The 26,115-nt window shown below is 39.2% G+C and overlaps 1 protein-coding gene and 1 long non-coding RNA gene across 2 annotated transcripts in view; one reads left to right on the top strand and one right to left on the bottom strand.

The window, feature by feature from the left end:
• The window catches only part of NYAP2 (neuronal tyrosine-phosphorylated phosphoinositide-3-kinase adaptor 2), a 168,963-nt gene that overhangs the window by 28,196 nt on the left and 114,652 nt on the right, over positions 1–26,115 (top strand). The window lies entirely within an intron of this gene.
• The window catches only part of LOC118011988, a 21,644-nt gene continuing 11,221 nt past the window's right edge, over positions 15,693–26,115 (bottom strand). Inside the window, exons 2-3 of the long non-coding RNA XR_004679585.1 lie at positions 18,638–18,991; positions 15,693–17,950 (exon numbers count right to left, since the gene is read on the bottom strand). This is a non-coding gene — a long non-coding RNA (uncharacterized LOC118011988). The remainder of the gene's footprint in view (positions 17,951–18,637; positions 18,992–26,115) is intronic.

Below are 26,115 nucleotides of genomic sequence, written 5' to 3'. Positions count from 1 at the left end.
AATGGAAGCCACCCCTGCTCCAAAATGTCTGGATTGTTTTACTTAGTTGAAAGTGGGAAAATTTCATTTTTTTTGGCTTTAGCCTTATGTGGAAGACGTGAAAAATGTCCCATAACCCCCATACTAAAGGACTTTTAGCACATAAAGATCCAAGACACCAAAATAGTGCAAATATTAAAAATTATGGTGTGTATAAATGTCAGCATATTTGATCTTCACTGTTGATTTTCCTGGTTGGTGAACTCTCTTGTTGATTCACTGGGATAGCTTGACCCAGCACAGTCACTGTCCCCTAAAACACCTCATGGATGGGGTCTATGTAGTACACAGTATCCTTGATATGGCAATGGTGCTCCCCAGCATTTTCCTCTGTGGATTTCCTCAGAACCCCAGGACTGTAGGGATTAGTGGTGGTAATTTATGCTGTGTACCTTCCTGCCTTCTGCCTGCCCATCGAATAGCATTTTGATGACAAATAAATATGAGACTGCATGTTCACAAGTTATGCATCTTTTGAATTAAAACAACTGCATCAATTTCCAATTATGGGTACCTAGACATCTAAAAACATGTGTCCTCAAAGGAAGTGGAGAGAACTAAATATAACCCTCACTGCAACTTTCTTCACGGTCTCTGTTTTTGTCTCCTCTCAAGCTTGCATAAGTATTTATCTCTTCTTTGCAATCATACCAAAGCATGAAGAGTAATGTAGTAAGTTATTAAATTACTAATTACTAAGATTTTATAAGAAAAATGGAAGAAAGAAGTTGATAGCCTGCCTTCCTTAAGTAACCTCTACCTCTTTTACTTCCTCCCTTCTCTGCAAAGCTCTCATTTCTCTGTTTCTTTAGCCTTCAGCCTTGCCCCTAAGTCCTGAAGATAACTGAGAGCACCATCAGTTCAGAGTCTCTTCGCACTTACGTAAGCATGTTCCCTGTGCGTTAGCTCAGCTCCGTTCTAATCTTTCCAACCCCAGGCAGTGTCTTTCTGAGAGTATTTCTGATAATAACACATCCTTCCATTTGATTTACATAAAGCACTTGATACTTCGCCAAATAGTATATATATATTTGAGAAAGTGGTATGATCTCCTTTATATCTATATTCTCCATCTCATAGATAAAACAATAATGGGAAGGAATCTTAGTCCAGTAGTGGGCGGACTTCCTCCAAAGCATGCTGGAAATGGGATAAACTCATTTCAGACTAATTAACCTTGACTGCTAATCTAACCTATTTCTGACCTTGACCCAATGGCCTCCTCACGCCACCATCTTACATGTCTCCTTGTTCATCTGGCTTCTAAAAGGCTTTCTGCATATGCTTGCTCTACTGAGCCAACTCTCATTTGTTTGAGATGCATAATTTACTATCCGGCTCCACACTCACCATGACACTGAATCCAGTCTTGGTCCCCATCTCAGTGGCTTCCTTCTCTGCCTATCCTTTGTTACTTCTCTTCGGCATTTTAGATTATTGTTAACTCCCATATTGGTAACGTCCCTGCTCTTTTGTTGTGCATGCACCACTCTCTACTGGTTTTCTTCCTGACCACTGCTCTCTAAATCTCCTTTGATATCTCTTGTTCTGCCTGATTCTTAAATGTTAATGTCTTTAAATTCTGCCCTTGGCTCTTATCTTCTACTCTGATAGTTGTTGAATAAATAAGTGATGAAATCCACATACTCTCCAAATATCTGATTGAATCTCTGGACCCACGTCTATCTGTAGATATCACAGAGTCCTCAGACTCATCATGTCCACACTGAACCAGCCATTTTCTCCATGTTTCCTCTCTTGATACCAAGGTTAGAATGTAAGAGCCTTATCGGATTGCTTTCCTTTCCTGACCCCCGACATCTAATCCATCATCAAGTGTAGCCAGTTCTGTTTCTCATACCTCCCATGTTTGCCCTTCTCCATCATTTATGCTTTTACTCTCCCATCTCAGATCATCATCATTCCTCACCTGAACAATTGTTCAGGCACCTGACTTCTCTCCTTTCCTGCAGTCTCATCTTCTCAAATCCACCCTCCTTACTACTTCCAGAGAGGATTTCCTCACCTGCACATCCAGTCATATCATTATCCAGCTCATGATTTCATTGGTTCATTTATTATCCATTTCATCATTTACTTGATAAAAGCACAACACATGAGCACGATCTTCATCATCTCACTCCTGCCAACCTGTAGAGTCACATCTCCCACCATGCATGCCCCTTGTAGTGGCCCTCAAGTACATCATTTTCTGTGAACAAGCCAAGCTTGTTCTTGATTCTGGACCCTTCTGTGCATGTGGAATTCCTTCTGTCTGGAATGTCTCTTCCAAATTAGCCTCCAGAACAAGTTTCCAGTCATCCTTCAAGGTCCCAGGACAACCGCTACCCATGCCATCTACCCATCAGTCCCAGCTTGGTTTACAGTGTGGTCACTATTCCAAATGATTTAAACAATAGGATTGTTTTAGGCTGTCAAACCTTGTATTTTCTCCATTGTTTTACATTTCTGAATCTTGATAGGTCACAAAATAATTGTGGGTGGTGACAAAGAATACTGTTGACACGGGGCACCTGGGTGGATCAGCTGTTAAGCATCTGCCTTCAGCCCAGGTCATGATCCCAGAGTCCTGGGATCAAGCCCCGCATTGGACTCCCCGCTCAGCAGGAGGCATGCTTCTCCCTCTCCCACCCCCCCTGCTTATGTTCCTGCTCTTGCTATTTATCCCTCTGTCAAATTAAAAAAAAAAAATCAGTGTTTCTCAAAAAAAAAAAATACTGTTGACAGGCTGTAATGTGTTATTGGCACTATATAACTTTTAAGTTTATCGTCACCTTATAAGTCAAAGAAGGCTCAGCATTTGCCATTCAGATAAGGTATAAAAAACAAGTTTCTCAGTTGAGATGCTCTTAATAGAGACCTGAGATTTCTTCCCCTTCAATGACTTTTGGAAGTTAACTTTAACCTTCCCTGTTCACATGTATTTCGGGGTTTCCCTCCACTATTTCTGTCATAGTCTTAAAGGCCAGGGGTATCCTCCAGATTAGCTCTGTTTTTCCATTATAAAGGCATCCAGTTTCTGAGTAGTTTCTCACTCTACCTTCAAGAAGAGTGTGTAAAGCCATTTTTTAAGGCAGAGTGACTGCACGTGTGCATAAATCTTGCCTTTAATTGACCTTGACGAAGCATCCACTTACTGCAGAAAGAGTGCTTTGATTTTATGGCTCTCTGTCTGTACTGAGAGTTCCTATAATATGTATTGCTTTCTGTGATTTTTCTTGATAAGTGGGAGGGCAGTGATTTAAGACAAGCTTTTTAAATTTATTTTTTTGCTATTAATATGTATTAAATTAAGCTGATTATATGGAGCAGAACATGGGAACACATCACCCTTTGGAACCTCTGCTTTCTGACAACTTCATCTAATGAGAACAGCTGAAAACTAAGAAGAGTGAAAAAAAAAAGAGCTTAGTGGAACTAAACTTTTTTTAGTACTGAGGCTTGTGGATTTTACAGAATGTCAATTGCCGGTTTATTTGTTTGTTTTTAATTTAGTGTACATTTATTTTCAGGTCTTGTTTTCACATCCTTGTAGCATATTAGAAGCAGTGAATTATCGTGGGAAGAAAAACAGCAAGGACTGTTTTACCTGATACTAGAGGAGAGAAACAAAATTTAAGGAATTTATTAAGTTAGTGTCAAGTCACAGAGCATCACCCGCTCATAATGCCTTGATTACTCTCAGCCAGTATTACTTTCAGTGTGAGTGGTGATGCCCCCGAGGATGTCATTAGTCAACAAATATTTATTGAGTATCTGCTATGTGCCAGGCACTATGCTAGGCAATGGAGAAACAGGAAAGAAATGTTATGTCCCCTAAAAGACATTACAACCCATGGAAGGCCACTGATATTTAAACAGGCAGTTACAATGAGTGGGATCATTGTACTAGTTGGTGAAGTACAGGATCTGTTGTGAGTGTAGATCAAGGGCACCTACCTCAAACTCGAAGAGGCAGAGATGGCTTTTCAGAGGAAGTGTCTTAAACTGCTGAAAATGAGGATACAATATGTTATTTTATTTTATTTTTAAGTAAACACTATGCCCAACGTGGGGTTGAACTCACGACCCTGAGATCAAGAGTCATATGCTCTACTGACTGAGCCGGCCAGGTGCCCCAAAATGCAATATATTTTAAAAATAGTCTGTATAAAAATTCTTACAATGAGAAAGTGTATTGCTACTGAATGAGAATGCTCTTGTATCTCTGGAAAATGTGGCTAACCAAACTGAGTTATATTCTTACAGTTCCAAGTACCCAAATATCTACTCTCCATATATAATCTTTATTTGAGGAGTTCAGATGTTTATTTTATCTTATGGAGTCTTCCATCTTTATGAGATACAAAGGACTGGGTTATCTTTAAAAGAAAACTAAGAGTACACAGATGAAATTCAAACTAGAAATACTTCCATAGAGTAAATCGACTTGTATCCTTATGTTAAATAGCAATGAGAAATTAAAATTAGATATTGCCCATTTTTACATATTTTAATTTTATTTCTTTTCCCTAACTGTGTCTGGCTAATTTGGCTATCGTTATTACCATGATATATATGTTTTGAAAAAGAAAAGGAAATCTGTGCTTCTATCTATGTGTGATTAGATCTAGGCCATATAGCTCTATTCTTTAGCTGGTGTGCTCTCTTAAATTCTTAATCAGAATTTAGGTTTCAGAGTCTATGAAAATCTGTTTTAGCAACATGTACACACCAGCTTGACAGTCAATACAAGCAGATTAAATATAAAATTAATTGCCACATTAAAAAAAATAACTGAATAAGGAGTTACTGATTTGGCTAAAATGGTTAAATGAATTTGAGGTATTGAGACCACATTATTCTATGGTATCTTAAAGATTGTCCATATAGCAATAAGCAACTTCTATAATCTATAATCGAGAACAAGTGGAAGGATTGGCATCTCTCTCAGTCCTCAAAGAATCTGGAAATTCTGACTGTAGCCACTGAAAACATGTTAAATTCTCCCCATATGGGACAGTATATTCAGAGAGGCAGCTGCTTGTGATCTGTGTGATTATTCCTTCAACAAACATTTATTGAGCGCCTATTATGTGCCAGTTATTGTTCTAGGAGTTTGAGATACATCCATGAACAAACTTTTGAGAATGGTGTATACCTTTGAGGTATTTCTATTTTAGCAGGAGTAAGCAGTTGATAAACAATAGACACAATAAATTCATAAACTGGCTAGTATGCTGGAAGGTTATAAGTGCTATGGAAGAAAGAAAAATCCAGAGCAAGGCAAACTGATCCAAAAAGCAGATACATTTAAGTAGAGAGAGCAGAAAAGACTTCATCCTGATGTTTAAGATTGATTCAGTCAAGGCCCAATCAAGAGAAACCACACAGTAATTTGAGCAAGGAACATTTCCTTAAAAGGATCGCTAACTATAACAGGATTCAAGTAACAGGAGATCAACTAGTAAGAAGTAGAACAAACTGCAGAGAATACAGAAATAGAACATGTGAGAAATATCCCTTACTCCCAGGGCTGAGAGAGTGTCCTCCAGCTGGAGCTGAGTTCCAGGCCTTGTTGGGAGGCATAGTTATGGATTACTGGATGGTGGAAACATTGCTGTGGAATAGTGCTCTTGCTGGAAATCCATCTTCTGGAACTTTCTGGAGAACCTCCCTCTGGTGTGTGTGGGGAAAACCATTCATAGGAGTTTCTCATCAGAGTTATTCCACCACAAGAGCACCTGGGGTTGAGGGGTTTGCTGTAGGCAGCTCTTGGCTTTTGGGTATTTCTGGAGCCAAGGCTAGAGAAGCTGCATACTCTGCAGGAGCTGGACTGGGGAAGCCACTTGCACTGCAGGAGTTTGGCTAGTGAGCTGCTGGAACCAGGAAGCAAAACCCCCTTTTTGCTGCAATGCTTTTCCAGCATCTTCTACTGACAAAGCTTAACATTGTACCAGCTGGCCCAGGAGAAGATATTTAAAGAGCCTCGCTCTCTTGTCAGAAGCAGGAAAAGAGGATGAGTTTAGAAGTGAGAGACAATAAATTGATAACTTGCATAGACAGGAAGGAGGTGGGGATGTGCCTTATGTGGATGTCTTGAGGGAGAGTCCTCTAAGTAGAGAAAACAGTTGCTGCAAAGACCCAAAGGCAGGAAGTCCAAAGATAGGAGGTCAGTGTGGGGGGAACATTGTAGATGAAAAAGACAAAACCGAGGGGTGCCTGGCTGGCTCAGTCAGTAGAACATGCAACTCTTGATCTCAGGGTCATGAGTTCAAGCCCCATGTTGGGCCTAGAACTTCAAAAAAAACAAAAAAATACAAGACCAAAAAAGAGGTCAGAGAAAAAAAAAAAAAAGGTGAGACTCTACAGGACCTTCCTTCTAGGCCATCGTAGGGCTTTGCATCCAAGGCAGCCATTCAGGGGGTGGAGCAGAAGAGTGGCATGGTGTTTGAAAAGAATCATTTTAGTGACTGCAGTGAAGATAGACTCATAGGGCTCAGATACAGGATCAGAGAGACCCATCAGGAGACTATTGCGGTAATCCAGGTGAGAGATGATGGGGGCTCAGAGCAGGTAGGAGCGGGGGAATTAATGAGAAATAGTCAGAAGACTGTTACCTTTTCTATAGGAGCTGTTGCTCATAGTCCCCCTCCCTTCCTTCCTTACCAGGGAGATAGCTCTAGGCATCGACATAGGTGCAGGCGTGGGGTAGGTAGGCATCGGTGTTGGGATAGGTGTAGATACGTAGATGTAGGTATATAGACATACTGAAGATATACAGGTCCTATCTGTGGAACCTTTTCTGTGAGACAAGGATCCTGGTGCTCTATATAGATTAAAACTCATTAAATGCATACTGTTGATTACATTTACATTTTTGTCTTGCCGTCTGGAAGGTTGTGAGCCAAGAATGAGTTTCCGTAAAAGATCTATAGGTGTTTAAATTATAAACATAGCAGCCCCAGCTATTTTTTTTTTAAAGATTTTATTCATTTATTTGACAGAGAAGAGAGAGAGAGAACAAGTAGGCAGAGAGGCAGGCAGAGGGAGAGGGAGAAGCAGGCCTTCCGCCGAGCGGGGAGCCCGATGCGGGGCTCGATCCCAGGACCCCGGGACCATGACCCGAGCCGAGGGCAGCGGCTTAACCGACTGAGCCACCCAGGCGCTCCCACAGCCCCAGCTATTTTATCATTAAATAAATGCAAAAGATTGTATTTAACTTTCATGTTTCCAAAACACAAATCTGGTTTAGAATATTGACTGAGATCAAGGCCACTTTCTACGCAAACCCCAGGCCCTCTCCAGCTCGCCCTGTCAACCTGCCCAGCCTTGCTTCTCCGGCTCAGCCTAGGCTCTGCACACAGCCTGGAGCTCAGGGTTCCCTCCTGCCCTCCAAATGCACCCCTCCATGCCCCTTGCCATTCTCATAGCCTTACCTGTGTTGAATGCTAAACAACTTCCTCCTGGCCCTAGGAAAACGGATCACATTCTTCACATTCTTCTTTTTTTTAAATTTTATTTTAATTTCAGTTGGTTAAGTAGCATACAATGTTATGTTAGTTTCAGGTGTGCAATATAGTAATTCATTACTTACATATGCCCTTCATGTTCTTGCCCCAAACCTTTTCCTTGAGAGAAGAATTGCCCAGCTCTTCCCAGGACTGTATTTTTCCAGAAGAAAGTATTCTTTTCTATGTGCTCCCTTTCATACTGTGTTGCCATGTTTGGCATTGCTGACATTGACATTGTTTTATTTCTGTAAGACTATCTTCTCCTTTAAGCTGTTATTCTTAAAGGTCTTACTCTTGTTCATATCCCTATGAAATTTCCTGAAATTCAACCTTTATTTATTAAAGTTGACCTTTATTTATTTGGAAATAAAGTTGCAGAGATTAATATTAAATCTCCTAATTAGAAATACACTATCTAATAATAGTTGAGATAATCCTTGTGAATTATTTTTCACCACTATATACGAATTTATGTCTGTTACCATGAATTTCTTACTCCACTGGACTGGGGAGAAAGTCTTTGCAATATTCAATATTATCTGTGGCATTTCCTCCCCCTACAGGTATAATAAAGTCCACACCTTATTAATATTTTTTAATACTTTTCCTATGAAGCACAATTATTTTTTTTAACCCTTGCACTTCCACAGACTATCACACTAGACAGATTAAGTTGCTTATGATTCTTAATCTTTTAGCACTTCCTGAGTGAAATACAATATATGAAATATGCATATACTTTTATTAATATTCAAGTTGTTGCCAAATGTAAGTGCTTAAAATAAAAATGTCTGTGTATTAAGCAATGTACCTCACTGTTCAATTACATAATGCTCATGTGTCTCTGAGAGTAGGAGGTTTACTGGGGATGTCAAGTTTCCTGCAACTCTAAAATTATGCTGGATCAGAGCATAACAAGAATGCAGAGAGAAAGAAATGAAGTAGGTTTATAGCCATATTCTGTTGAAACACTGAGGAGAGAATAACTTGAAGACATTTGATGAGGAAGGGACTAATCCAAATCCAAATCAACAGTGAGAATCTACCGCTTGACAGAAGTTCTACATTAGGAAAACATTTATTTCAAATCTGAGAACTCTTTATCCTAAGGGATCTATAACTTGTGATCTAACTTGTATGGTTACCTTCAAGTAAGAAGCCAAACAAGAAACTGAACAGTTCCTGTAATGAGAGTAAAAGTTCTCAGAACTTGGGGCTCAGTTTTGGTTAAGTGTCTGCCTTCAGTTTAGGTCATGACCCCAGGGTCCTGGGATCGAGCCCTGCATCGGACTCCCTGCTCAGCTGGGAGCCTACTTCTCCCTCTCTCTATGCTGCTCCCCCTGCTCTCTCTCTCTGTCTATCAAATAAATAAATAAAATCTTCAAAAAAATTCTCAGAACTTGGTTATTTGAAATGTTTTTCTCCATTTCCCAGAGTGGCACTTGAATCCTATTTCTTTGCTTGTAGATATATTTTATCTGTTCTCCATTATTGCATTTTTTTCAGCTGTATTATAATTATCCATTCACATCTGTTGTCAACTCTAAGGGGTGAACATCCTGTAGGACAAGAATCATATTAATCTAGTGCATGTTTGGAGCTAGTAAGTGTTCAATTAAATGTTTGTTGAAAGAATAAGTTGTGGAATTAAGCATTACTCCTAAGATTCTAGATTGAACAAGTGAATTTATGATGGAGTCAATGTTGAGATGGGGAAGATTAGGGAAGAACTGGGTTCCAGATGAATGTGCTTGAGATGCTTGTCAGATATTTAAGTGGAGGTAGACAGAAAGCAGTTGGATATCATTCTCTGGAGAATTGGGGTAAAGATACAGATTTGATTGTCATTAGAACAGATATCATTTAGCCACTGAATTAGATAGAATCACATTGCAAGAGAGAGTAGAAGAATATCAGAAAGTCTAGAAACAACCCATGCACAACTGAGATTCATTTAGAAGTGAAGCTAAGAAAGAAAGCAGACAAAGTAGCCAGTAAGCTAGGAGGAAACCAAGAGCCAAGAGAAAAGAAGGTATAAAGATATAGTGATACATGGTGACAAGTCTTTGAGAGCTTACATAGGTAGTGGGCAGAAGTGAGTCTGTTGGATCTCACAACACAAAGGCCATTGGTGATCAGGACAAAAAAAAGTCAGTTGAGGAATGGTGGAAGCAGAAGCCAAATTTGAGGGGCGTTAAAGAAGAAATGGACTATAAGGAAGTAGAGGGAGGGCAGATGTAATTTTTGAAAGGTTGGCTATGATAAGAAGCAGAGAAATGGGATGGTAGCTGGAAAAAGATGAGAGATCAGAGTGAGATATGTACATACATACTTGTGTCAACTATGGGAGGAACAAGAACAACTTAGAATGGTGATGAGAATGATTCAGTAGAGAGGGAGAGGAGATGACCAATGGAGGAGGAAAGTCCCCATCAAATGACAAAGGCCTTTGATGGGACGAAGGTTTCTTCCTCTTTCCTCAAAGAAAAGCAAGTAAGGAAATGCATAGGAATTCTGGTTTGTGGTTGACTTGGTCATGAAAATAAGAAAAAAAATCTCTCTAATGGTAATCCAGTTATCTATGGCTATGTAACAAAAGATTCATAACTTTGTGGATTAACAATGATTTACTATTTCTCATTATTCTGGGGTTTGACTGAATGCAGTAAGTTACTCTGCTCCCTAGAGTGTGACTGAGGTCATTTAAGCTACTGTTTTCAGCTGGAAGCTTGGCTGGAAGGTGGTTTTTCAACCTCCAGGGTCTTTCTTCATGTGGGTTCTCACAATTTGGTAGTCTCTGTTTACAGCATGGCAACTGACTTCCAAGAGCAAGCATTTCCACCTGTTATTCAAATATTTATCAAACATTTGCTTGCATCACACTTGCTAATATCCCTTTTGGCCAAGTAAGTCACATAGTCAAAGCCAGAGTCCATTTGGGAGAGGCTATTCAAGGTCACGCATGCCAGGAGTTAAAGTTCAATGCGGGCCACTAAGGTAACTATCACAGGTTGCTTCTGCTTTCATAAACAATGCAGTGTTATGTCTTAAATGTTGGTCGGGAAGATATACAAAAAGTAAGACTATCATTATGGGGATTGACAATACATAACAATATTTTGGGTAGTGTTGAGTGGCTGTATGAGCTGTATTTATGAATGCAATAGAAAATAGCATCAATCTTCTATTATTGTGGTTTTGTGTGATATTCTTCAGCAGCTCTCCAATGCACAAAGGAAGCAGACAGATTGGCAAGGTCATTACAAATGTTTGACTCTGGGAAAAAGTAGAAGAGTGTCACTGATGTGTAATTCCTATCCTTTTATCTTATATAGACTTTCTTGTTCTTTTCCTTTAGGAACTATTGAGCCACTGCAACCAATTTAGATATTTACTATATTCAAATCAATATGTCCAGCCCTCAGAAGTTCCAAAATAAAGCTATCATGTGCTATCCTTGGCATAAGCAAATTTATTTTAATGGTTGAAAAGTTTATGAAATAGTTGAAGCCCTTATTTCTAGTACATAGGCATTTCTTCCTTCTCTACTTTTCATTCATTACCCACACAATTTTGCTCCATTTGACTTTTTTTTTTAAGATTTTATTTATTTATTTGAGAAACAGAGAGTAAGAGCATGGGTTAGAGGGAGAGGGAGAGAGAATCTGAAGCAGACTCCACACTGAGCACAGAGCCCAACGTGGGGCTCGATCTACAACTGGGAGATCATGACCTGAACTGAAACCAAGAGTCAGACACTTAACTGACTGAGCCACCCAGGTGCCCCTCCATTTGCCCTTTTCAATGAAACATAGATTGTCCAAAATTCCCTCACATATTTAAACTCTTTTACTTGGCTCTTATATTAGTCAGTGTCTAGTTACAACTATAGAAATTATACTTGCTATTTAAACACAGACTATTTCATGTAAGGAACGGATTCAACAGATATGGAATCACTGGAGAAAAAAAAAAAAAAAAGAGGATACAGATATAACCCAGAAGTAGAAATTGCAGGAAGAAGCTACTATCTTTTGGGACCCAAGGGAAGAGGTTATTAAACCCCAGAAGCTGGGGGAAGGGCCCTCATGACCAGTCATCTAATGTTCTTAGGAGAAGAAACTGCCTTGATGAAGCTAGTTTTAGAATTGCTGGAAGAATCTGGAAACTAGAGCCAAATGCCATCCCAATAGTGAAAAACAAGGTGCAAAACAGGGAGGAACAAGCCCTTTCTCCTTCCTTCAGTTGTTCAGCCTTCCTGTAGTGCCTCCTTTTGGAAGACTATAACAGGGAGCATGTGCTAAAGCATAAACAAGGTTTGCAGAGACCCAGCCCCAGCACCACAGCCAAGTGACGATATCTTAATGATCAGCGCAGTTCCTTACCACCATCTTTGTCGTCGTCTTTTCAGTAGTATGACTGGGAGGGAAAATGATAAGCACAGCCCATTGTGGGATGCTGACTTTTTATGTCTTGATCCTTTGCCTTGGAAATACTTTATTACATTTTCTTCAAAAATGTTTGGACAAAGGCTCTTTACTCTTCATTTTCATGAACATTAACCTTGTTTTAAAGGTCCTAATATCAAAAGTGTGCATATGCCTTCCATTTCTGGCTTAATAATGAAGTGGAAAATTGATCAAATTTTATCAAGGATTAAAAAAGGAAAAGAAAGGGTCTCCTAAATATGAAAAAGAACAAAATTTAGGCATTAATGAACCTGCAACAATCTGGCTCCTTAGCCTGCATTGTTAATCCTTTTTTGTACCAGAATTTTCATTTTTCAATGGCAATCAAAATAATGAGCTAAGCAATACATATTCTAAAGTTGTACAAGTTTTTCTTTCTTGTGTCCTCTTCTGGCCTTAATATAAACTATTTGTATTGTAGAAAAATTCCCAATCCAAAAACAGCTATAAAAGTATCATTCAGAAAACATTTATCTTGATAACTGCTAATGCACAGATCATGGGAATTTTGAGCAGCATTTGTGAAATAATCACAGCTTTCTCAATACAGTATTATAGCAGCTTACAGAAACTGTAAGTAGGTTCCAGTTTTCCTTCACAATTTTTTATCTTTATTTATTTCCTATACAAAATATGTTAACGCTTTTGGAATGATTTTTAGAGGATAATTTTTGGGCTGAAATAAGTATGTTCAAGCTTCATTCCAGAAGGATTCATGCTTTGACCAGCCATTTGGAAGGAGGTGGGAGCAGTGAAAATAAATATAGGATAGGTGGGAGGGGAAAAACAAGCATTTTGTGTCTTATGTTCTAAAAATACATTTCCTGCACCTGAGTTGGGTTTTTATTTTATTTCCGCTTTCTTCTCTTTTCCAAATTATATATGTAGGGCAGATATTTTATTTCCTTTTTATTCCTTTATCCAAATGATATGTAGGGTCATATCTGGCTTATTGTCTTCCCTTTCCTGGGCCTGGTCTTTTTCGTGTTGCCATCACAACAAAAGATTCCATGTTGTTAAAATCGTTTAATCACAGTCTTAGGTTAAGAACATCTTTGGTCTTTAAGGGTTGTTAGAACCTCCAGACTTAAGGTCTGTCCTGGTTATCAATAGCAAATAGTGTAACCTACAGGTCTGGTGCACATGCCAATGGATGCCACCATAGGCTTTCCATAGCGTAGAAGTATGTCTGATCCTATCCACAGAGAACCATTGCCATACAAACCAGCCCAAGCCTGAGTAGTCCCCTCCTCTTTCTCTGCCCAGTAATAACATCAGTCAAAATCATGTAGTGCTGATAGGATAATGGGAACTCCAGAATTTCTAAAATCATGTGGGAGTTGGTGAGGAATACAGATGGGAGAGATTGCTTGAGGATGCTCCTTCCTCCCTCCATTTCCACTCATCCTAGGCAAGAATCAGCTAAATATAGTTAACGTGTGCCTTCTCATCCCCCCAAATCCTGACACCACACCCTGATAGTCCTTATCCTGCTCTTTGTTTCTATCAGCAGTTATTACCTTCCAACATATTATATAACTTATTTATTATGATTATTGTCTTACTCCTGCTAGTTTTTTAAACTACCTGAGAGCAGGGGGTCTTTTCACTGATCCCTTCCTCGTCAGCTAGAACACTTAAAGATTTTTCAAATTTATTCACAGGAATTAAAAATGTTACCACATTTGAAAGCTAGCTTTTTTAAAAAGTGAACATTCTTTTTTGAGGAAAGTCCCTTAAGCAAACATAAACCTTTTTTTTTCTAAGTTTTTTTTAAAGATTTTTATTTATTTATTTGACAGAGAGAAAGCAGATAACAAGAGCAGGAACACAAGCAGGGGCAGTGGGAGAGGGAGAAGCAGGCTTCCAGCTGAGCAGGGAACCCATTGCGGGGCTCGTTCCCAGGACCCTGGGATCATGACCCAAGCTGAAGGCAGATGCTTAATGACTGAGCCACCCAGGTGCCCCAAACATAAACCTTTTTTGATCCTGAAATAATCCTGTACATAAAGTTAAGTAAGTTTGTAATACATACAATTTTGTTACATGTCAAACTTATTACATAGGCTAATGTGAGCAGCTTAAAACTAAATTTTAGTACTTAAGAAAATAGAAATTTTGTTCTTGTTCATGTAATAGTCCAAGTGTGAGTATTTATGGTCTGGAGTGGCCTCCCCCTATATGATTTATCAGGTACCCAAACTTCTTCAATGTTATGGCTTTCTTGTTTGTGGGTCTCCTCAGTCATCAGCAGCCAGCTGGCTGAAGGGGAAAGAGATGGGTTCTTAATCATCTTGGCCTTAAAGAGACACACATCACTTCTATTGATTCCATTCCTTTGAGCAGAACTGTCACATGGCTTCACCTGGGTTCCATATGTTATGCAGTCTTTAGCTGGACAGCTACTTTCTACACTATGCCAGGGGAAAGATAAATGTTGATGAATTGGTAACTGTCTTTGCTACATTTCATAACCAAGCTCCCCTGTAGCATGCATGCATTCTCATTGACAAACTGTATTAGTGAGGTTTTACTGTCATAATAATGCATAATAACTAGAATATTGTGGTTGACATCATTATCACTGGCAGTGTTCAGTTGTTCAGTTGTAAACTATAAATCACATTCAGATCTGTTCCAAATATCTCTCATGCTGGGACCTAAGATAAGCAGCATCAGCAGAACTTGGAACATGCTTTTCCCATAAGCGTGATTGAAAGAGGCCAAGTCAAACCACACATGTCTAAATCTTCTTCTTAGACATAGAATATATGAGATCTGCACTTAGTTTCATTGGCCAACTCAAGTTACATGGTCAAGTTCAACAAAATATGGAAGACTGCCCCCCCCCACCGCCCCGTGACGTGTATGGGGTGATGGGGGAGTAAATATCTGATGGCAAATTAAATTCCCCACAGGCTAATGTTGGACAGATTCAGACATAGAACTTAGTTTAATATGGCATCTCAAATGATTTCACCTGAGAATAGAGCAGCCACTGAAATGAGGGATGCTCAATACTGAGAGGTCACAGTTAAAGAGAGCCTATTTTGAAATGCCAAAGACAACTTCTTATTTCCTTCTCTTTACCTTATCCCCACTTCCTAGGCAAAGCTGTTGGATCCTGAACCTGCAACAATTCCAACTTTTCTTCTGACAAACTCTGCCTTTGTGCTCCAATCTTTTCAGACTAGTTCCTGTGTTCTTTATACACCAAAGTTATGCTCCTCTCTGGGTGTTTAATTTAGTGTTATTATCTGCATGGAGAACATCATCTGTAATTCTTGCTTCTCTCCATCTCTCTAATTAATAGCTACCCACTGAAGATTTATGAAATATCACCCCTTCTTTGAAGATTTCTTTATCTTCTGGGCATTGACTATCTTTCTTCTCTTATCCACCCAACCATCCATCCATCCACCCACCCATCCATCCATCCATCCATCCATCCATCCATCCATTCATTCATCTATCCACCCACCATTTCAACAATTATTTAATGGTTGCCCAGTAAGTATCAAGCATTCTTTTACAAAATAGATATATAGCCTGAATAAGGTAGACAAAATCTCCAGGTTCATAGAGCTTTTATTTTAGTGGAGAACGCAGATACCTGAACCAAAACATAATTATGATTGCAGATATTGTGAATAAATGGAAACAGGGAAATATGACTGTGGGGGGAGGGGCTGATGATCATATTAAATAGGTAGTCAAGGATGGCCTTCTCAATATTTGAGCTGAGAACAAAATGCTGAAAACAAAATAGCCCATTAAACTTTAGTTAAATGTATAATTCTAAACAGAGTCACGGTACCAAAAGAACCTGTAAAGCTTATCCTTCCCCCCCCATATTTTATTTATTATATTTGTATTTCGGGGTGAATACAAAAAAGACCAAATAGAATAGGCTAGGCTGGTTGCCAGGGTCTGTAATGTGCTGTTATTTTAAGATGCGGTGGAATTACATCGTTTGAAGGGCCTTTATTTTTCTAACAAAGTCACAATTGAGCAAATATGGTGGAATAATGTTGCCTAATGCATTACAGTACTAATTTAAAAAGATTCAGGGAAAAAAAAGAGTAAGGGTCCTTGAAAATATTGCTTCCTTACTCTGGTTTTCCTGTCCTGCTTATGCTGCTTTGGGTGCTGACTGGTTTGATCTCACGGTGTGACCCTCGAAAGGGGGGTGTGGTCTGATTGTAGAGGAAGGACTAACTTTGTCACTCTTACACTCAAGGTATTTAGGATTATGATTAAGAACTAACACTGATGGGGCGCCTGGGTGGCTCAGTCGTTAAGCGTCTGCCTTCGGCTCAGGTCATGATCCCAGGGTCCTGGGATCGAGCCTCGCATTGGGCTCCCTGCTCCGCAGGAAGCCGGCTTCTCCCTCTCCCACTCCCCCTGCTTGTGTTCCCTCTCTCACTGTCTCTCTGTCAAATAAATAAAAAATCTTAAAAAAAAAAAAAAGAACTAACACTGATGGTGAAAAAGTGAGAATTGAGATTTCCACCCTTGGCTTGATACTCTTTTCCAATTGCTGATGTAACAAAGTGCCATAGATGATGTGGTTAAAACACAACTTTACTGCCTGATAATTCTACTGAGAAGAGTCTCACTGGCCTAAAATCAACATGTCCTTGGGGTTGATTTTCTGTTGCTTATTCCTTTCTGGAGCCTGTAAGGGAGAATCCCTTTCCTTGACTTCTCCAGCTTCTGTAGGCCACATACACCCCCTGGTTTATGACCCCCTTCCTCCATCTCCAATGCCAGCAATATCTGGTCAGGTCCTCATGCCACTTCTCTTTAACCCTGCCTCCATCATCACAGCTCTTCCTCTGACTACAGCCTGGGGACAAAGATTCATGGGGTTGGATTAGACTCATCTGGATAATTCAGGCTAATCTTATTATCTCAAACCTTAATCACATCTGCAATTTCCCCTTTGTCATGTAAGGTCATGTATTTATAGGTTCCAGGTTTTAGGAATCTTTGGATCTGCCATGACTCTTCCTACCATAGCTTCTCTTTAAATTTATGACTGTGACTTCCATAAATGTGGGAAGCCTTATCAGATAGAGCCACTCCTTAATGAGACTACCCTGATTCCTAGGAACTGGTAAAGAAAACAAAAATGTTATTTCAACACTGTGACACCACCAACTTCTGGCCAAGAATTCAGGACATCTGGGCGCTGAGTACCCTTTGTGACATTTTACTGGAAAGCCCTGGCTTGTCTGGTTTTTGCAGCTGAGAATTGATTCACTTCTTGAGGATGTCCTAGGACAACCTGGAGAAATTGTTTTTATTATATTGGGAGGTGAAGACTGGCTTTTTCTCCCCCTCCCTCCCCCATCGTTTATGTTTTAGCATCATTCCCTTCTGTCCTTTTGATGGATTCCAAATTGTTCCTGGGAGAAAACTGTGGTGATAATTCTAATTTCAGCTGCTTTTGCTCTAGGGACCGATTTGGGCCTTGTCTTTGATATTGTGCTTCTCTAATCATAATCCTGACTTTCTGAAATATGAGTGTCCGTAGAGAAAAGGCTTGCCAACTCTGTCGCCCATTTATCACTGAGAGAATGCTTTTAAGGAAGGTCTTAAATGAAGGCATTGTACAAATGCCAAAGGAAAAGAAAAGAAAAGAAAAAAAAAAACGTTGTCTAGGGATTAGTGAAAGCTTCCCATTGTCTGACCTCAATTAGAAAAAGCAGAAATATTTCTAAGGATTGCTTTCAAGAAGCCTAAAGTGTCTTACCGGATGTTGGAGTTAACGCTCTCCTATGCTGCAGCTCTTAGCAATTAGTGATCTAGTACCCTCATTCCTTTACTTCTTTTCAGAAACTCCTCATGGATTTATGGAGGGTGCTCTCCTCAGTGCAAATGGTTGGATTTAAAATTGAATTTCCTGGAAGTGAGGAGGAGTCACTGTGTGCAAAATTAATGGGAGGGATTTAAAAATCTCCAAAAAGATACATAAACATAAGATTAAAATGTTTGTATTGGAATGAAGTGGGGTTTCTCAACCATTTTTTCATTGTTACACTTATAAGGAGCCTCTTAAGATATATTTTTTCCTAATCACCCTCCCGTGAAATATAATACCACTGATATACTATATATCTGTTGATGTGCTGGATGTGTATCTTTCATGTAAAAGAGCTCAATATTTTGCCCCTGACCCAAGAATCAATTTCCACCCCATTGTGGAAGAGATCACCCCATTGTGAATGCATGATATAAATTGAAGGGGCAGACTTTATCTTGTCCCCAACTTTATAGTATTAAAGTTACTTATTTTAAAAGTGAAACTGGATGACATGAAAATCATAAAATATACATACCCACAAAAATGATAAAGAAGAGCTATTCTTTTGCAAGTCATAGAAAATAAATATGCAATGTACAACATACAAAAATATAATTTTGTAAATCCTAACCATCTTTCTATGTCAATAGGTATACGATCACAACATTGCTTATCCATTTACCAAGTACTCCATCATATAGTTATAATGTCTCATAATTCAAGTACATAACACTTGTCTCAGATATTTACGTTGTTTGAACTTATTTTGAGAGAAACAGCACTGTGATATAGAGCCTTGTACATACCTTTTTATACATGACTGAATATCTCCTTGGGATCCACACCTACGAGTGCAATCTTCCAGAAGGGAATGTACTTTTCAAGGTTCTTGATACATGATGTTAAATTGCTCACCAAAACAGCATGATTCCTTTCAAAAAGCCATAATCATAGCAAAATTTGGGTAGGATCTATGTAATTGAGTGATTTCTTTCCTACCAATAAAATATTGCATTTGCATCCAGATGATCGGCATATTTTTAGAGGCTGTAATTGTTCAATTGGAACAGAAACTCTGGAGAGCGAGCAGGAACCGGGAGATCTGTGATGTGTTCAGAATTTTACATGTGTCTCTTAGCTCAGCAAAACTATACCGGTTTCTGTGGACAAAGGGGCAGGAAAAACGGTTACCATCCAAGTGGTTTTGGTTTGACTCATTCTAGATTCCTTTCTTACTTTTTATTATTTTAAACCCGTCCACGCATTCCATTCCAGCTTCTGTGAACGGATTTGCTGTAGAGATCTGAGTTGGCAAAGACATGGACAACAAAGGAAACACCTCCCAAATACTGCTTCTTATGGCTTCTCGTGCATTTTGCAATTCAGCAGCTATTTTTTGAGCAACTCCTAGATGACAGGCACTGCTGTGGGCCCCTGGGGGAAACAAGGCCCTGATATCATGGAGGATAGGGAGGCAGACAACAAGCAAGCAGACATAAATATGCACTATGATGGCAGTTCGTGATGGCTGCTATGAGGGAGAAGGAGAGAGTGAGTGGTAGGGAGGAGGAGAGGCAGAGGAAAGACTGTTTTTAGATAACGTGGTCAGACAAAACCCTTGGAGCAGAATTGAAATGAAGTGATGGAGTAGCCATCCAGATCCTGGGGGCAGAATATTCCAGACAGAGGACAGAGCAAGAACTCAGGCCCTGAGACCGAAATATGCTCAGCGATTAGGCATGAGAAGGAGGCCTGCGTGGCTGGAAGAGACTCAATGAGGAGGAGAAGGATAGGAAAAGAAGTTGAAAGACAGTTAATGCATGGCATCATAAGGCACAGTAAGGACTCCGCAACATCTCCAGCTTTGAATCATTGTAATCAGCCATTCAGTGTATATATCTTAAAGCCCCTGCTATATCGCAGAGCCCTGGCTAGACACTGAGTGCATAAAGAGATGAAGACCGGCAGGGCTGTCATGGAGCCAGCCCTCTGGGGAGGACACCAAGCAAGCACAGAGGCCATCGTGGTTTATCTGCGATAACACTGTCATGGCTCAAGCAGAGGTCATTAGCTAGAACACAGTAACAATTCATCTGGATAGCTGCAATATTAAAATCAATTTATTAAATAAAAAGATATTTTTCTTTTAGTAGCTTGCATATATGCTTCCACTGTTGCATGTATTGGTTATTTTGAAATTAAATATTAAATCATCTGTTCATCCCAATGGATTGGGTCCCAGAATTAGGGGCCACATCTTTCACCTGGTTCCTTCAATTTAGCTCTGTGTCTAGAGCCGGCTTTCACCACATTCATGGCAATGAACATATGATGCAAAAGAAATAATTTAGTGAAGTTCTGGCTCCCTGTGTTTTGAAAAGTTCTGGATCCAGCTGGACTTTAGGGAAAGGATTAGAATGTTATAAAAAGCTCACTAGAAATCCGGGAGACGGGGCAGGGCAGGAAGGAGTGGGAGCAGCAATTTGGATTACTGGTGCTTTTCCTACGTGTTTTGTCAGTTGTGAGTCTCACTTGCTGGTAAATAGTTAGAAATTATATGTGTTTTGTTTCCCCCGAAATGGTAAATGCACTGGGGGAAAGAACAGTTTCTGCTATTGCTTTGTGTGGGTGTATGACAAATGATACATGAGGGAAACAATTCTTCTCATCGGAATCTGTACACAGAAATACATAGGCAAATTCAAGAAATCCGGGGCATGTGGCTTTCTGCTCATTCTAAGGGCATTTACCACATGTGTCCAATATCTCCATTATCTCTGTGACTCAAGAGTTTCTGTTATTGTTTCAAGCAGCTTGCCAGTGTAGCCCATTGGAAAGCTCTTATTCTCTGGTCTAAGTGCCGTGGACCAGAGGGTGATTGTCAGAGGTTTTTAGGACATGGGTTTGATTGCAAAGGATCTTTATCTCCAAGGTAACACCAACATTTCTATTGGCTGAAAACAGTTTGTCTCCCCTGTTTGGGTCTTTGTGCTGTTTGAAAAGCATTGTGGGGACATTTGCTTGAGAACATTCAGAGTCTAAGAAATGAAAGAGGCAGCACTGCTCCCAGTTACCATGTGTGCTTGTTCTGTATAGTTTGTTCCTACTGAGCACTCCAGACCCTGTTCCTGTTAAGATTAACTTCCCGTCACATGCTCTCTCTACTTGTACATTTTCAACACCACACTCCTTAGTAGTTGTCTTGTCTCTACCCAAACTACCAGCTTGATTTGGAGAAACTTTGGCTGCATCTTTTCTCCTCTTTTAATTGTGATGAGCTTTTGCTGCTTCTCATACTATGATGAATTCTTTGTACATGGATCACAGATAAGATGTTTAATGCCGGAACTTTGTCTACCCGCTTATCTACTTCATTGCAAAATATTTCTGATAAAATTAGTAAATGCTGTTTGGAATGAATGAGCAATATGAAAGCTTACATATTTTTATTTGTAACTTTGCAAAAATTCTGATTTTATTCTAAAACAGGCACTGGTTTAGGAGCTGAGGCTTCAGAGGTGAGAAAGACAAACACAAATTTCCCATCCAGGTGTGAAGAAGGATATTAAACAATCAGTAACACAAATAAACATGCACCTAGAAATGGGGGCACAAAAAAGAAGAGCTTTCCAGGGGAGATTATTGGTAGATTGAATTTCCAGAGAAGAGACCCCTGAGTGAAAATTAAAACAAGATCTAGAGGTTAAGTAGGAGGGGCCGAAGGGAATGAAGAATTCTAGGAAGGACATGCTGGGGGGACAAAGGGAATGAAGAATTCTGGGAGGGACGTTCTGGGGGGATGAAGGGAATGAAAAATTCTAGAAAGGACATTCTGGGTGTAGGAAGCACATGACAGGAGAATCTTTAGTGGCAAAATCACTTTTTTGGTCTGAATCTGGAGGAGAAGCCTCTGGTTTCTGGGAGTTATCAAAAGGATGATGCGTACTGTTAGATGAGACAGAGTAAGATATGGAAGTCATGCCAAGACTTTATTTATCCTAATAATTATGAGGAGGCATTGCCAGGTTTTGAGTAGGAATGGGGGAGTGGGTTCATGACGTGGTCAGAGCTAATTGATTACAATAATTACAACTGTATTTATAAAGGATCTGATCAAGCATACTAACCATTTTCATTGATAGATAGAGATGTGAAAATATCATAAACATGTTATACACACACACACAGGTGTATATGTATACCACACTCCAATTTGAGTTTGAAAATATACTTTGAGATTAGGTTTAGAGTCTTTTCCCAAGTTCCCATTATTATTATTCAAAACATCTATGAGTTGAAGTTTATCTTTTAGATTAAGAATCCAAACTGATGTTGAGTTAAATGTTTAAGGTATAGCTTGGAGGTAGAGAAAGAATCACAGGGAATAATCTGAGAATAATACAGGTTGGGTAAACTGTAATGTCCCTTTCTTCCCTTACATGTTAGGTTCAGAATCCATGTAATCCTGATGACTTTCATTATAAAGAAAAGAAAGTTAATTTAAATCTAAAAATGAAACCAAATAATAACCTCTGTAGTTGTTAAAACTATTTGAATAATGGAAGGCTCGATTCTCAAAGAGCCCCATGACTTCCTCCAAGGTAAGAAAGGCTGCCTGCTGTCTCCTCTGGGGTGTTGCTTTGCATGGTCCACTGTTGGTGCCCACTGTTAACTTGCCTATTCCAAGCCCCATTTCTGAAATGTCTGTGGATTGAACAGAATTTCCAAATAATATGAGAAAGAAAAGAGCAAATCTGATCTGAGGCCCTAGGTTCCAAAGCGAAAGCTTCTATTGTCCCATGGTGTTGCACTGCTGCAATCTGAGATGTTTGAGCAGTCCCTAAGAACTCAGAACCAGAAAAGACCAGTGTCTGTTTCTTGTCATCAGTGAGGTTCTGGCTTGAGACAAACCACCCTGGCCTGGAGGGGACCACTTTCTTCATCTGCATTTAGAGAAAGTAAATGGAAATTATATAAAAAAGCCTACTAAAGAAGACTTTTAGGGCCATAGGGCTAAATAAAAATTGTGCACACACACAAAAGAAAATCTTTTCTCTTTCTAACCCTACTCTGTAAGAATGAAGGGTAGACTACACAGGGGTAATGGGATATCTAGAATATGCAAAACTGAATCACATAAATATAACAAAGTCAAAGTCTACATGTTTATTACATGCTTTTGGCATGAAACTTTAGGATGTCCTTGAGATGAGCCACCTCAAATTTTGGAAATATTCTCTCTTTTTTAGAATCTAGTCATACTTTTCCTAAATAGAGAAGCTTGGAGAACAGCCCCCAAATGTCATTTTGCAAAACCTAAGGGTATATCGACAGTACAGAAAAAAAAGAATGTTTGAGTAAGAGGTGTTAATCTGTTGAATTTTCTGCATTGCCATACATATGCTATGATTTACATCCTTCATCTTCCCTTTTGTTTTGATTTTAATTGCATTATTAAATTAAAACTTACTCAAGGAAAATTAACTTTTTTTTCCAGCTTAGGCTGGTAAGCAACTAAGAATGCCAACACTGAAATGGTAATTGTCCAAAAAATTCCAACACCCATGTAATTTTAAAGGAAAGGTTACATCTTTCAAAGTAAACTCACTTCTATTATGTGAATATACATAGGATATAAACCTAATATAGAAGGAAACTGAAATATTGATCTCATACTTCAGTGAACATAAAATCTATATTTAATTAGGCAATCATTCATTTTACAATTTCCCAGAACTGGTCGGCTCTCTGGCATTGGCACCATTAATTTTTATAGCTCAGTGTTAAATAAGTGTGAAGTATGTGTGAAAGCATATGCTCTCGTTACATATCTTTCAAGGTAGTGAGAGAGATTTTTTTAATGAATATTGATAATAATTGATAGTATTATTGCTTATACTTTTTAAGCCTTTCTTGTATTGGTCTGCTAATGACTTCTGGCATAACATCTTTTAAAACCCACCCAACATCCTGTAAATAGGCATCATTATATCCATTTAAGATTTTTTTTTAAAGATTTTTTTATTTATTTGACAGAGAGATAGAGAGAAAGCACAAGTAGGCAGAGAGGCAAGCAGAGGGAGAGGGAGAAGCAGACTCCCCACTGAGCAGGGAGCCCGACGTGGGGCTCGATCCCAGGACCCTGGGATCATGACCTGAGCCGAAGGCAGCCACTTAACCAACTGAGCCACCCAGGCGCCCCCCCCTTTTTTTAAGATCTTATTTATTTATTTGACAGAGAGAGACACAGCGAGAGAGGGAACACAAGCAGGGGGAGTGGGAGAGGGAGAAGCTGGCTTCCCGCTGAGCAGGGAGCCCGATGCTGGGCTTGATCCCAGGACCTGGAATCATGACCTGAGCCGAAGGCAGACGCTTAACGACTGAGCCACCCAGGCGCCCCATATCCATTTAAAATTTGAGCTCAATGAGGCTTAAAGAGGTTCCAGTTAACTTGCCTAAGGTTACCCAATAACTAAGTTGGAGTTAGAATTCAGGCTCATCTGAGAAGATAGCAGGAAAGGAAGAATGAAGGGGGGGGGACATCGGAGGGGGAGATGAACCATGAGAGACTATGGAGTCTGAGAAACAAACTGAGGGTTCTAGAGGGGAGCGGGTGGGGGGATGGGTTAGCCTGGTGATGAGTATTAAAAGGGCACATACTGAATGGAGCACTGGGTGTTATACGCAAACAATGAATCATGGATCACTACATCAAAAACTAATGATGTAATGTATGGTGACTAACATAACATAATAAAAAAATAAAATAGAATAAAATAAAAAGAATTCAGGCTCATCTGACTCATGGATGAGTATTGGTAATGTTTTTTAAAAAAGGTTAAATCACACTAACCTATAATATATGTAAAACAAATGTGCACCATCATCTCTAAAGCAAATTATCCTTTGACACTGTGGCAACTAGAGTCAGATCACCTGGGTTCAAAGTCAGTTTCTTTCACTTGGGCAAGTAATTCAATTTCTCTATAACTAAGTTTCAATGTCTATAAAATGGGATTTATAATAGTGTTACCTTGTAGAGATGTCGTGGGGATTAAATAAAGTCATCTTTGTAAAGCACATTGCCTTATACAAATAATACATTTGCTACATGGTAGTTGTTATTATTACACTTATTACTACTACTACTATTTTTCATTAGAGGTGTTAGTACACATCGGTGCAACTTCTGTGAAGTTGAATGAAATGTTTTATGGCTCTGTAATTCCATGTTGCTTCCTTTTTGATCTCAGATACTTAAAAAGATCACAAACATTTCTATCTTTATATCTCAGCCAGGACAGATTTAGAAAGGATAATCCCCAGTAGACTGTATCTATGGAACTGCAGGGATTCAGCTTCTATAGAGTTGACTTGCCCGGGGGACAGGGGAAATGTTCCAGTCGTTAATCGGATTTTTCTCCCAACTTACTCTCCCTGAACATAATATCCTCCTGGGTTGAATCCAAATTAATTGAGCTTCTATTGGATGCTCAGCACTGTGCATTTTCCATGGCTACTTTTTTGTTGTCACATTTTTTTTTTCCTCTCAAGACTCAGGAAATTAACTTATTTGGTAACTTTCTTTCTCTGCAGGTAGAGATGCTGCAAGAGATAGCCGATAGCCATGAACTTGTAAAGCTGATAATTTCAAAATAGGCAAAAGGATAAAAAAAAACACGAAAAACAAGAAAAAAAAAACCCACTTTTAAACCAGTGGTTTAATAACACAGCTATCTCTAAGTGTTAAAATGTTTGTTGCTTTCCCCGATCTGCTAAGAATTATTTGATTGACTACTGAGTGGAGATGATTGGTATGCATAGATAAAACCATCCTGAGAGTCCTTGTTTTGGGAAACCTGTAGTGATGTAGACATGTAGCTTTAATTAGTTTCTTTTCCTAAAAACAAAACAAAACAAAACAAAAACAACAAAACAAACAAAAAACTAGTCTTTAAGATGAAGTACTCCTAAAAACTCTAAGGAGATCAGTTTTCATGAAAAAATATTGAAAATGGAGGGAACAAGGAAGAAAGTCTGAAGGAAAGCACGAGAAAGAAAATTGAAAGTTTTCAATCATTATGCATTGGTAGTTTATTATCCAGTGTACAATTATTTATAGTAATTATTGATCAAATGACTATTGGAAGTAAGTCCCTCTGTTAAGTTTGTTGGGGCTTTTAAAAAGATGAGTTGTTTCTGCCTTTGGAAAGCTCATAATCTTTAAGAGAGAGAAGCCGATAACCAGGTACAAGGTAGGAAATGAAGAAGGTAACAAGGAAGA

This window comes from Mirounga leonina, unplaced genomic scaffold (genome assembly GCF_011800145.1).
Source record: "Mirounga leonina isolate KUSES-001 unplaced genomic scaffold, KU_Mleo_1.0 Mir_151, whole genome shotgun sequence".
Taxonomy (NCBI): domain Eukaryota; kingdom Metazoa; phylum Chordata; class Mammalia; order Carnivora; family Phocidae; genus Mirounga; species Mirounga leonina.
The sequence above is the reverse complement of the archived record's forward strand: the minus strand, read 5'-3'. Positions and strand labels throughout refer to the sequence as shown.